Here is a 12,617-nt window from a genome sequence, read left to right on the forward strand (position 1 = left end):
TCTACCTAACATTCAAGCTAATCACGATATGATATGGACTATTGTAGATCGATTTAGCAAACATGCATATTTCATTCCATGCAAAAAAGCATTAACTGCATCTCAAGCTGCTCAATTGTTTCTGAAAATTGTTTTCACTAACCATGGTTTACTAAAAGTTATTATTTCTGATCGAGATTCTAGATTTTGCAATAATTTTTGGATTACTTTGTTTGGATTACTTTGTTTGCTAACTTAGAAACAAATATTGATTTTTCATCTGCATTTCATCTTGAAACAAATGGGCAAACAGAAGCTACAAATAGCACAATCTTAGATCTTTTACGTGCATACACAATTTCAAAACCACAAACTTGGGATACACAGTTGCATTTACTTCAGTTTGCATACAATAACACATCCCATACAGCTACACGAAAATCACCTTTTGAAATCATTTATGGATATAGATTGCCTACACCTCTTACTTCATTGTCAAACAAAGTTAAAGCTGCTAATGATATTATCCACGTGCATGCTACTATTTTTGATGAAGTTAAAGATATGATTGCGAAAGCCTAGAAATCATATACTAAACAAGCAAACAAGAAAAGAAAAACTATGAATTTTACAGTTGATGATTATGTTTGGAAAAGCGAAGACTACAAAGTGTTGAGAAACACCATGTTGTAAAGTTAGCTCCTAGATTTTATGGACCTTTCAAAATCATTCACAAAATCAATGATAATGTCTTTAAACTAGAACTATCTCAACACTGGAAAATCCACAACACTTTTCATATTAGTTTGTTACGACCTTTCAAAGGCGAATTACTTGTCCATCCTGTTCATGAAAATCCCCCTTTGTTAGAAGAAAAAACTGAAATCCTTGAACTTGAGACTATTCTAGATACCGACTTTATGACCACTAGAACCGGCTGTAGATATTCTAGATATTTGGTGAAATTTAAAATCATCTTGTTGAATAGGCCCAATGGATGCACGCTCGTGACCTAAGTCATTTCCCCTCACTGCTCGCTCTACATTGAGCTAATAGCAACTGAGGACAATTGCTATCCCACCTCGGGGGTATAATGCCAGGAGGCATATTCCATGGTGGATTCCGTGAGATTTTGTGGTGGGTTCCATAAAATTATATTTTTTTTCGGGGCTTGTACAAAAGGTGGATTCCTTGTGCGATAAGTCGATGAGGACGCCTATCCTTTTCGGGCATCTCATTAATTTAATGTGCAAGTGGGTGATTCGATAATGAGGTTTTGCGGTGGATTCCATAAAATTATGTTTATTGTCGAGGCTCATACACAAGGTGGATTCCTTGTGCAAAAAGTCAATGTGGGTGCATGTTCTTTTCGGGCGTCTCATTAATTTAATGCACAAGTGGGTGATTCTGCAAAATACATATTTAAATTAATGGATGTTTATGAGTTTAGACTGCACACTCGTAATAAATTAAGATTAGGACTGAATTCCAACCTATTTATTTATTTTGTATTTGAAGACTGCTAGGTATTCATTTTTATCGGTTTAAATTTTATTATTTTCTAACAATTGTGAATGCTTCAGTTGATGTGTAGAGCAGGTGGCGATGGCATTGGGAAGCACTGGGCGATAGCATATATTCAAGTTATTTAGAAGAATTTATCATTTTTGATGGACGCACATCTTAGGCATGGCACCAATATTTATTTTGACACGCTTATTTATTAAAACACTTGACATATATTTATTATTTTGTATGCGCATGGGCACATAATTTAAATATTCGTTATTGGACATTGTATTTGGGCATAGCAGCCCGACTCTTTGGGTGCCCAATTGCTTTATTCTTTATTTGGACAAAAGCAAACACAAAAGCTAAAGCATGCTAATTGTAAATTTGGGCTATTTTTGAGCTTGGAGATGAATAAAATATTAAAAACATGCTTTGTGGAGCGCTCACACAAGGCATGGGGGGAGACTGTACCCAATTAGTCTTCTTGCTTCATGTCGTGCAAATTTTCTCTCTTGGTTTTTGAGCAAAAAGTAGAGTTCTTTGTTCTTGGGGACCTTTTGATGCTCACTATGTACACATACGCCATCCGATTTGCACACCAGAACTTCCCTTTCTGCCAACTCATAAAGTGGTTTAGGGAGGCTAATACCATGCAATATGGAATCTACCCCATTATCTACTAGTAGTGTTTTAGTGAGCCTATTCTCATCTGCCCCGACTTTTCTCAATAGATCCTAATAAAGTCTTCCGTGCTAACAATGGTGTTCCACACACATAGACATCATAAAATGCTTTATGGATCTTAGCAATCACACTATGATACCCAAGTGCATCGGGCATTAGCATTGGATGTTTCTTAAGATTATAGTCAGCCTATCCTCATATGTGCATATTGACCATCATTGTCACAGCCTTTTCTTCTATGGCATTATCATCATGAATGATCATAGATGGCTGTGCCATCTTATCTTAGCATAACTTTCACTTTCGCGTTTCACTAATCCCCATGGGCTGTTAATCTTAGAGGTAGCTCTATAGATATTTTCCCATAGTGACCCAAACTCAAGCATGGTGTCACTTTCAGGGCAAAGGCTAAAATAGTCAATCACACGCTACATCCAAGATCCCACTAGACCATTCAAGATAGACAAAGTATCTTTTGGGTTCTAGGGATTTCTTGGATTAATCATCATAATGATGACAAAAAATTTAACCAATCTAACTTGATATCCACCTCTTCAAGGCAACTCTCAATTAAAGCATAAGGCCAACAAGTCTCGTATATGACCAAGCTTTGGAAACTGCCACTTCTAGGCAGCTCCCAGCAACTGCACCACCTGTCACAACCTGAAATGGGCCCGACAATGGCTCTCTAGCACTAGATGGACCTCTAAGACACACAAGACACTCCACACGGCGTCACGGCCAGGAGCGTCTAAGGCTCACACTACACTAAACTCTAATATCGATTTTGCATTTGTAATAGGACACATCTTGAGATGGCAAGCTCAACACGTGCGGACATTGATGATGGACCGCCTGGCTAGATGAGTCCATATTTTTATACTTAGCACGTTGGTGGTCATTATGATACTCACATGGCCACTGACTTATCACTTATTATATTTAGTTTGTTACACCTACCTACAGCTAGCAAAGATATAACACCAATCGATTAGTGTAGTCGGTTATGCACTGTTTGAGTTAGAAGGCCACTTTCTTTTATGTTATATCTTATCATTACTTTGTGTACATTGTATAGTGTGTGGAAGAAGAAGAAGAAACCAGCAAGAAAACGTTTTGGCCTCCATCTCTCTTCTTGTGTTCTTGAGTGAGCTTTCTCTTGTGTATACAGTGTGTGTTTGGCGCAGCAGCTCAAGCAAATCCCCCCATCACGAAATTCTTGACATGGTATCAAAGCCGCACCACTGAGAGAAATTGATTTTGAAGACTGAAGTGAAGGAGAAGAATCAAGGTTTGAGCAAGCAAGCAACGGGTAAGAAGCTCTCCCATTCTTCCACTCTCTCTCTTGGATAGTGCCTGTGGAGGCATCGGAAGCAGGGTTGAGCAAAAATCTCAGATTGCTGTGAGATTTGGTGTGCGAGCAGAGCACTGTATATTCTGCAGATAGGCCCTTCAAGGCTTTTTTGTGGTTATTTTGGGCGTCTGAGGCCGTGATGGGAAAGCAACATAGAAAGGCATTTCCACAAGAAAGCAAGAATAGAGCACTGGCTTCTCTAGAGTTGGTGCATGCTGACTTGTGTGGAAAGATGCCTACACGGGCCTTGGGGGGATCTTCTTATTTTATGTTGATTGTCGATGACTACAATAGAAAGATGTCAGTGTACTTCCTTCTTGATAAGGCTCAAGCTTTTGGTAAGTTTAAAGAATGGCTAAAACTTGTTGAGAATGAAATAGGGAAAGGTGTGAAGAAATTTAGAACAAATGGTGATGGTGAGTTCATCTCAAAGGAGTTTGAAGACTTTTGCAAGAGCAAAGGTATCAAGCATCAATTGACAACGCCTCACACACCTTAGTAGAACGGTGTTGTGGAGGAACGCAGGAATCGCACCACTGTGGAGATGGCAAGATTCATGCTAAAGGGCAAGGAATTGCCTAACCATTTTTGGGATAAAGCTGTTAATATTGTAGTCTACATTTTAAATCAGAGCTATACAAAGGCTCTCAAGGGAAAAACACCTCATGAGGCTTACATTGGTAAGAAACCATCTGTCTCACACTTTAGAATTTTTGGATGTGAATGTTATGCACATATTCTAGATTAGAAGAGAAACAAGCTACAACCAAAAAGTAGAAAATGTATCTTCTTGGGTTATAGTGATGATGAGCAGAAGGCTTACAAATTATATGACCAAGAGGCAAAGAAGATCATCGCGAGCCGTGATGTGGTGTTCAAGGAGCAACTATATACAGTGGAGGAGGAGAAGGCAAGTTCTTCCACTTTATCATCAAGTGAAGAAGTAGTCCACTATGAACCTGTCCCGAGAGCTATCCCTATCCTTAAGGAGGAGGAAGCATCATCTTCAAATGATGAGGAAAAAGTTCACCAACCTAGCATCACCCCACCGAAAAATCCACTACCGCATTGGGTGAAGCAGCTCTATGACCACAATAATCCTATGCCCACATCTATTGAGGAGAAGGCAGACGGACCAAGGAGGTCTCAGAGAATAGAGGAGCAAAGAAGGGCTTCTGCTCACATAGTCAATATGGCCTTGATGGCTGAGATTATGAGAGAAGTAAAGGAGCCAACTAACTTAGAAGAAGGAATTGTAGATCCAACACGAAAGTCAGCTATGCAAGCCGAGTATGATAGCATAATGAAGAATGACACTTGGGAGCTAGTGGATTGGCCAGCAAAGTAGAAGGTTATTGGCAGCAAGTGGTTCTGGATAGTAAAGTACAAGGCTGATGGTACTTTAAAAAAGTACAAAGCTAGACTGGTTGCACAGGTTTTTCACAGGTTGAAGGGTTTGATTTTCAAGAGTGATTTTCTCCAATTGCCAGAATTACCACTATTCGCATAGTACTTGTAGTGGCCGACCACAAGTAGTGGCCAGTTTATCAAATGGATATTAAGTCAACATTCTTAAATGGTGACCTCAAGGAGGAGGTGTACATGGCTCAGCCACCAGGGTTTGAGGCCCCCCATTCTAAGAACAAAGTGTGTAAGCTCAAGAAGGCATTGTATGGTCTGAAACAAGCCCACAGAGCATGGTACCAATGGATAGATAAGTTTTTTTAAAGCTTAAACTTCAAAAGATGTGCCTCAAATGCTAATTTATATGTTTACAGGGATGGTGAAAAGTCTGTAGTGATTGTCCTATATGTGGATGACCTTCTTATTACGGGTGACTATGAAGATATGATCAACCAAACTCGAAAGGCTTTGAGTTCTAAGTTTGAAATGACAGACTTGCGCTTGTTGCACTATTGTTTGGGAATTGAAGTCTGGCAAGAGCCAGGAAAGATCTTCATCTCTCAGAAGAAGTATGCATGGGAGATCTTGAAGGCACTTGGCATGACCGAGTGCAAGGAGATAACTACACCTATGGAGGTGAATGCAAAGTTATCCACTGAGGATACATCATCATTGACAGACATTGGGAGGTACAGGAGGATGGTTGGCAGTCTTATCTACTTGTGTAAGACCAGACGAGATATCAATTTTGCCGTTGGTGTTTTGAGCAGGTTCTCAAACAAACCTCATGAGAGTCATTGGAAGGCTGGGATACAGGTGCTTAGATACTTGAAGGAAACTCTTGACTATGGTATCACATACAGTTCCGGAACTTCTCTTATGGGGAATTGTGACTCAGATTGGCAGTGATACCAGGAAGTCAGTTTTTGGTTATTGTTTCTCTTTGGATTTAGGAATTTTCTCTTGGATTAGTAAGAAGCAGCCAACACTGGCATTTTCTTCTACCGAATCAAAGTACAAGGCAACTTGTTTTACTGCATGTGAAGCTGTATGGTTGAGAAGGATCCTATGGCATATGGGAGTGCAGGATGAAGAACCAACTGTGCTAAGATATGACAATCAGAATTGCATCGCCATTGCCAAAAATCCAGTGTTTCATGCACGCACCAAACATATAGAGATCCAATATCACTATGTGTGTGATTTGATGGAGGATGGGATAGTGGAACTCGTCTACTGTCCAACAGAGGAGAATGGAGTGGATATCTTCACCAAGGCACTTACGAAGGATTTGATTCAAGTTCATCTTTAGAGACTCAGCATTGGGCCGAGGAGATAGTTCACCTATGGGTGGACATTGAGGGGAGGTTTTAGATATACTCAATGCCTCACCCTCATAAGGTGCAACCAATGATCCATGATGCTCAAATTTGTAAGGGCCCCATTATGAGGAGAAGCCAAATGTAAGCCCGGATATTGGTTGAGTCTTGATTTGTATATCATATGAGGTCTATGTGACTGAATGGCGAAAAGGTGACCATTGTGGGTCTAATATTTGGGTTGGATTGAGTAGTTAAGCTAGTAGCAACTCGAGGCACATTGCATCGAGTTGCGAGGTAAGGGAGTTAAAAGGGGCCCCTATTTTGGGGTCCAGGGGGGACCAACGACCCTCTGGCGGGGTTGAGGGTAGCACCCCCGGCCCGACAGTAAAGGGAATATTCCTTGGTTGACTAATGGAGGCTCATATGGTAGGTCGGTCATGCCGACCTAACCGCCTTCTCGGGCTATAAAAGCTAAACCCCTTCACAGCCATCGATTATCTATCTTTCACCCAGTCAGAGTTGTTCCAACTAGCCTTAAGCTCTTCACCTATCTTCTGTCTAGATCACCATCTAAGATTCAGAATGGAAGCGCACGGGTGGACAGAGCCATCTCTGTATCAGTTGTTTGGAGCTAAAGAAATTTTCTAATTCTCCTCTTATTTGTTGTATACTCTCTATCTCTATCTCTTTCTTAGATTCTATTTGCTACGCCGTGCAATTTTTACACTAGTGACTGTGTTTTGCTAGTCTGCTAGGTAACTGTTTTAAGAGTTTCTATTAGTTGTGAGGCAGCTAGAGAAGCTAGCTAAATAGAAGAAAGAGAAGAAAAAATGTATATACTTGAAGATTATAGTATATGGTGTTTAAAAAGGAATCCTATCCCTGAATGAAAGAAAAAGAAATGAAATAAAAGAAAAACCAAAGAGCAGAGGCCTGGTAGGTTCCTGGGGACACCTCTATGACCCAGGGCCACCGATGCCTTGTCTTCTTGAGTTAATGTCTAGCTGAAAAAATAAATAAGAATGGTTGGAGCAAAAATAGAAGTGGGCAGAAGGAAAAAAGGATTTAGTATCACCTTGCAAGGGCTTGGTAGGTTCTTGGATATCGAGACATGACCTAAGGCCGATGCCCTATTCTCCTTGGGTCACTATACTCAGCTTTCTCCTTTTTACATGCTTGAGTATCAAGTCCTGAAGTATTCAAAAGTGATGAATCAAAAGAAATTGGAAATGAAAGATCAGGCTATAGGAGTCCTTGCCTCTAGTAGTAGGAGTTTCTAGTCCAATTGTCCTAGGTCAAGTAGGTAGTTCAGATCACCATTTAGCATGACTTCTTTGGTAGTTCTTTTCATCAGTTTGTCTATGTTGGAGGAGGGTTAGTCACTAGCTTTGGATCTCTATCAGGTTATACTTGGCCTATCCCTTGTGGGTTTCATGCCTTGATTTTTTCAAGGGGTAGGGTGAGAGTTGTGTTCACATTTTGTTGTGTATTCTTCTTTGAAGCAGCTTGATGCTCTTTATAGTTTCTTTATGTATAGATCAGTTTGTGGATTCGACAAGCTAAGTCAACCTATCTCGTGGTCGCCAAAATGAGAGCGGGATTTTAAGCTAGAAAAAGAGTAGAGACATATTGAAATACGTCATTTTAAGGCGAAATTTAAAGATTGATAGAAGCAAAAGATACAGATTTGACCATTTTAAGTGGCCATACAAGACGGGAATTCAAATCACTTTAAAAGGCCAATCTCGTAGTGGTTGCAAATTTTTCATAAATTTTTCAAGTGTTGGATTGAAGTAGCACAAGTTCTTGGCAGTTCAAGATTTCAAGTCGGACGTGAAAATTTTTTTGGTCATGAAATCGAGCACCAACACGGGAGGAATTGGAGGCCAGAATTTGGGGGGAGGGGGGGTCAAATTGTGGGCAAGATTTGAAAGGGCATGGCCCTTGGGGGCCCCTTAGCCCCAAAGTTTAACGATTATGGGGGGGCCACGCCATGGCAATTTGATGAGAGGGAGGGTTGGGACAGAATAACAACTCATGGATCTGATTACACACACCAACTTCTCTAATTTTTAACTCTCAATCACCTATCATTGCGTGATCAATGAATTATTGGGTGAAGTGCCAAATGCAGTATTTCTCTCTCCTTCCTCTCTCTCTCTCCTCCAAGAGACCATCCTTGCGGGAAATAGAAAGAGAAGAACGAGATGAAGAATGCTTGTCTGGTATGCACTGGATTGATGCAAGATCAAGAGAATGTTGAGAAGTGATGTCAAGTGATGTGTGGAGATTGATGGTGTCAAGTGATGTGTGGAGATTGATGGCAGGTCCGATGCTGTCCATGCATTCAACTTTTCGTGAAGTGCAACATGCAATTTAGTGGTATGTACATTTTATGAAGAAAAATTTCTTGTTTTTGACAATTTACGGTCCAAATGAAGTGCATATGGTATGAAAATTTGTATGAACCTTGTTTGACATGTATTTGAGGGTTGCGAGTGATAATGCACAGTAAAACTCGTAGTCAAATGTGATCCTTATTAATAATTTATAGCCCAAAATTAGTATTTAAGTGAAAAAAAAAAGGATTTTTGTCACTTCATGTGGAAAAGTCATATTCTTATGAAATGAAATGATAATCTTAATCATGTTGAATCACAAAATCATAAAATAATAGAAATTATTAATAAATAAAAAGAGAAAAATCAAGAAAAATAAATTTTAAATGAAAAAAATATTTGATGTACCAAAATTTTATAAGTATGTTTGTGGATGTATGGTGGGCCACCCAAGACATGAGTTCTAGCCTTAGTTAAGCCCCATTCTCATGTTATAGTGTCAAGAAGTGAATTGGAGAGAGAGAAAGAGGAGAGAGAAGATTGTAGAAGAGAGAGAAGTGCAAAAGTGAGAGAAAAAGAGTGACAAGGAGAGAGAAAGACTAGAATAGGAGAGAAAAAGGTAGGAAAGAGAAAGAAGCCATTGAAGCTGAGAGCAAGGTAATGAGAAGAAGGCTAGTAGTAAGGTGCCCACCAAGCTCATTCCAAGGCACACCTTTAGTAGTCCATCAGTAGGTTTTCCAAATGACGCCGCTCGATATCATATTTAGTTTTTCAATTACCTACAACACATTTATTGAAGCATATACAACCAACTTTCTTAATTAGTCCGTTAAATCATATATTCCTTCATGTAATTTATCTCACGAACATGGATACAATTCAAACAAACCTTAAGTAAAACAAATTCATTTATTATATTGGAAGTTTATTACAATTTCCATCTGTTGGACCCTGCGAAAGATATACAAAATTCCACGAGGGTATTCTGCCCACCAAGATTCCACCCTTATAACTAGTATTAGGGTTCCAGGATCCCATCCTAGGTCACGAAGGGGCTCATCAGATTCTAGGAGTAATGCGAAATTTACAACTAGAGCCCCCTTGGCATCCATATTTTCTACTAACCGAGACTATACCTATGGACATACCTCCCCACTATGGGCCCGGTCTCTAGAAGCGATAACCATGATCTCCTTGGAGTAGGGTCTCGCAGCTAGCTTGGGAGTAGCCTAGTGTGATCTTTCCTTTTATCTTGTTTGTCAATGTTTTTAATTAGAGATCTAAATTCTAGCAAACACAAACAATCCTTTCAAACACATATTAATGATGCAATGACAATCACACCGTTGTGCAACTCACAGCTTCACATAGTCAAGGTAGACCTTAGCCTAAGCTAACCTTACAATCTAATGAGGATTCTCCTCCCCATAAAGAAGTGTTGAGTACATCTCTTTCAACTTTGTTATGCAAGACATGAATTTCCCGCTTAGGGCTAACTTACCCAACATAAGTGATACCATTAATTGCATAAATTATTTTTTAAGAATATGCAATATTCCTCCATTTTAATTTTGGGGTTTGTAGGTAGTACATTAGACTATAGAGTCTAAGTTGTTCTTCAGATTTTTAGATCCCATCCAATATTTCCTTAACATTAAACTATCTAGGAAATAGCAATTTTTCTCTAATTGGTACCTAGGAAAATATAGTGACAATAACCTAACGATATGATTTACAAGACTTTTAAAGAGACTTTTACTTTAATATAACAAGCGTGATTCAATACTTAACCTCATCGCGTTTGACAATAGGTATATTGGGCTATTTTACTTTAAGTAATCTCTAGTGCACATATAGTCATTTACTCATTTTATGCAATGCAACTAGAAATTCTTTGTGTGTGCTAACTGATGCATAGCTTGCAGTTCTATTCTATCACATAGATCATTCAGTAATACTAAGCTCTTTGTTCATGCAACCATCTACACAACTACCTAATAGTTTAGTATCTAGTGTAGTTCTTCTACTTCATAACCTATGCAATATCCACTTACAATTTTTCTATCATGATTCTACGTATTATAATCTTGACTAATCTAACTACAAATCCTGGGTAGCAGTTATCAACTTGTGTAAGTATAAATATGGAAGCTAATATTTTATGTAATTAATTTTTATATGGATGCTATCCATGCGGACTAACAAGTAGTTCATGCAACATTTAATGAAAAAGTTAACATTTTATGTAAATTTTTAGTAAAAACCTTATTATTTTATGTGGCGATATTAAAAAAATAGCATGTTTCTGAGATTTGAGGAACCTAGTTTGGCACGACAACATTGGGAATTTCATCTTTACTTGCAATTGCGTTCACTAAACCCAATGTTCCATTTGTAGTGGAAACTCCAACAACCTTAGACACTCCCTTATCTATGGCAATACCCGTGGTTGCAATGGTTCTCATGGTCTTTGCACCTCCTTGCTTTGGATCCATCGTCGAGAGTGGGTTTGAGAGATAAAGAAGGAGGGATGAACTCAAGATGGGAGAGCGTGAGACAAGATTGCCTAGTTGATGATTGAGAGGGAGGGGGTCGAGTTAACTCTCTATCACTAACTCTCTATTCCCACTAACTCCCTATCCTCACTAACTCTCTACTCTCTCTCTCTCTCTCTCTCTCTCTCTCTCTCTCTCTCTCTCTCTCTCTCTCTCTCTCTCTCTCTCTCTCTCCTTACCTCTCAGAGTATCTTCCTACTTCATTTTTTAGTAGAGGACATGCCTTTATATAGGCAAAAGGAAGTGCATGCTACTTCTCCCTTCCCTTCTTTTTCTCCTCTCTTTTTGGCACAAAAGCTCTTTCACTCTTAGTTTCAGAGTGGGAGCTTTTTTTTTCTTTTTTTTCCTTCAATGTGTCATAGATGATGACGTGAGTGATGATGTTGATGATGATGATGATGTCGTTGGATGATCATGGCCTAATTGTTCGAGAGATGGCACCACTGTGGGGGGCAGCCAATTAGTTTGGCACTTTTCTTATTTTTTAACATTAATTTATAACGTTAGCTATAACATTAATAAGTAGCTTATATATTTTATAAGCTATATAATGTTAATACTAACCTTAGTAACTTATTAAAATTACTAACTAATGTATAAACTAACTAACTTGTAACCTTATAAACTAACTATCTTACTAACTAGCTTACTAACTTATAAACTAATTTACTAACTAATAGACTAACTCACTAACTTAGTACCAACTAACCTTTTTGTCTTAACTAACTGAGATTTGGATTTTAGGAGCCGAATTTGAGCCATGCTTGAAGCATTTGAGGCCATTTTTGGAGCAAGACAGAAAGCACCGAAGACCAAATTTTCATGAAAAATTAAACGATGGCGGATGGGAGGCTGGAGTTTTCCTAGATGCATTTCGACGTTAGGAATCCAAGAGGCAAGTCTCAGTTTGTCGACCGGAGGTCGTTTGACCCCCCATTTAATCCCCATAATGTTTGGCGTTATAAAGTAGCTATTGGATCCAAGAGCCGAAAAGTGTGTGACATGATTTAGCTTTATAGATTGTAATGCTGCGAAGTCGCCTGTCCAAATGAATCTTAAATCCGAGTCCGTTTGCCCACCCGAAATCGAAATATCCACTTGCGATGCAGTGAGAATACAAAAGGCCAAACCGGTTATTTTAAAGTTCAATAACCTTAGTCTTATTAAAAGAAGCCAAACTAATCAAAAAAATTAATGAACAGGGAGAGGTGGGGAGGGGGGGCAATTTTTTTTGCACCCTCTCCAAATCTACCCAATGCCTCTTCATTTTTGGCAATTCTAGAGAGAGTGTGTAAGATTCCTGATCAAGGCAAAGAAAAGAAGGAGATGGCTATAATATTTCTCATTTTCATGGAGGATTAAGAAATTTGATTTTTAAGTCTTTCTCTCACCTCTCTCCTCTTTGTAGTTGTTCATATACATCAATTCAAGAGAAAAGGGGGACGATTGTGTGATGAAGAATTCGGAT

The sequence above is a fragment of the Lygodium microphyllum genome, chromosome 20, assembly GCF_053477565.2.
Source record: "Lygodium microphyllum isolate KBCC chromosome 20, Lygodium_microphyllum_v1.1.10, whole genome shotgun sequence".
Classification (NCBI taxonomy): domain Eukaryota; kingdom Viridiplantae; phylum Streptophyta; class Polypodiopsida; order Schizaeales; family Lygodiaceae; genus Lygodium; species Lygodium microphyllum.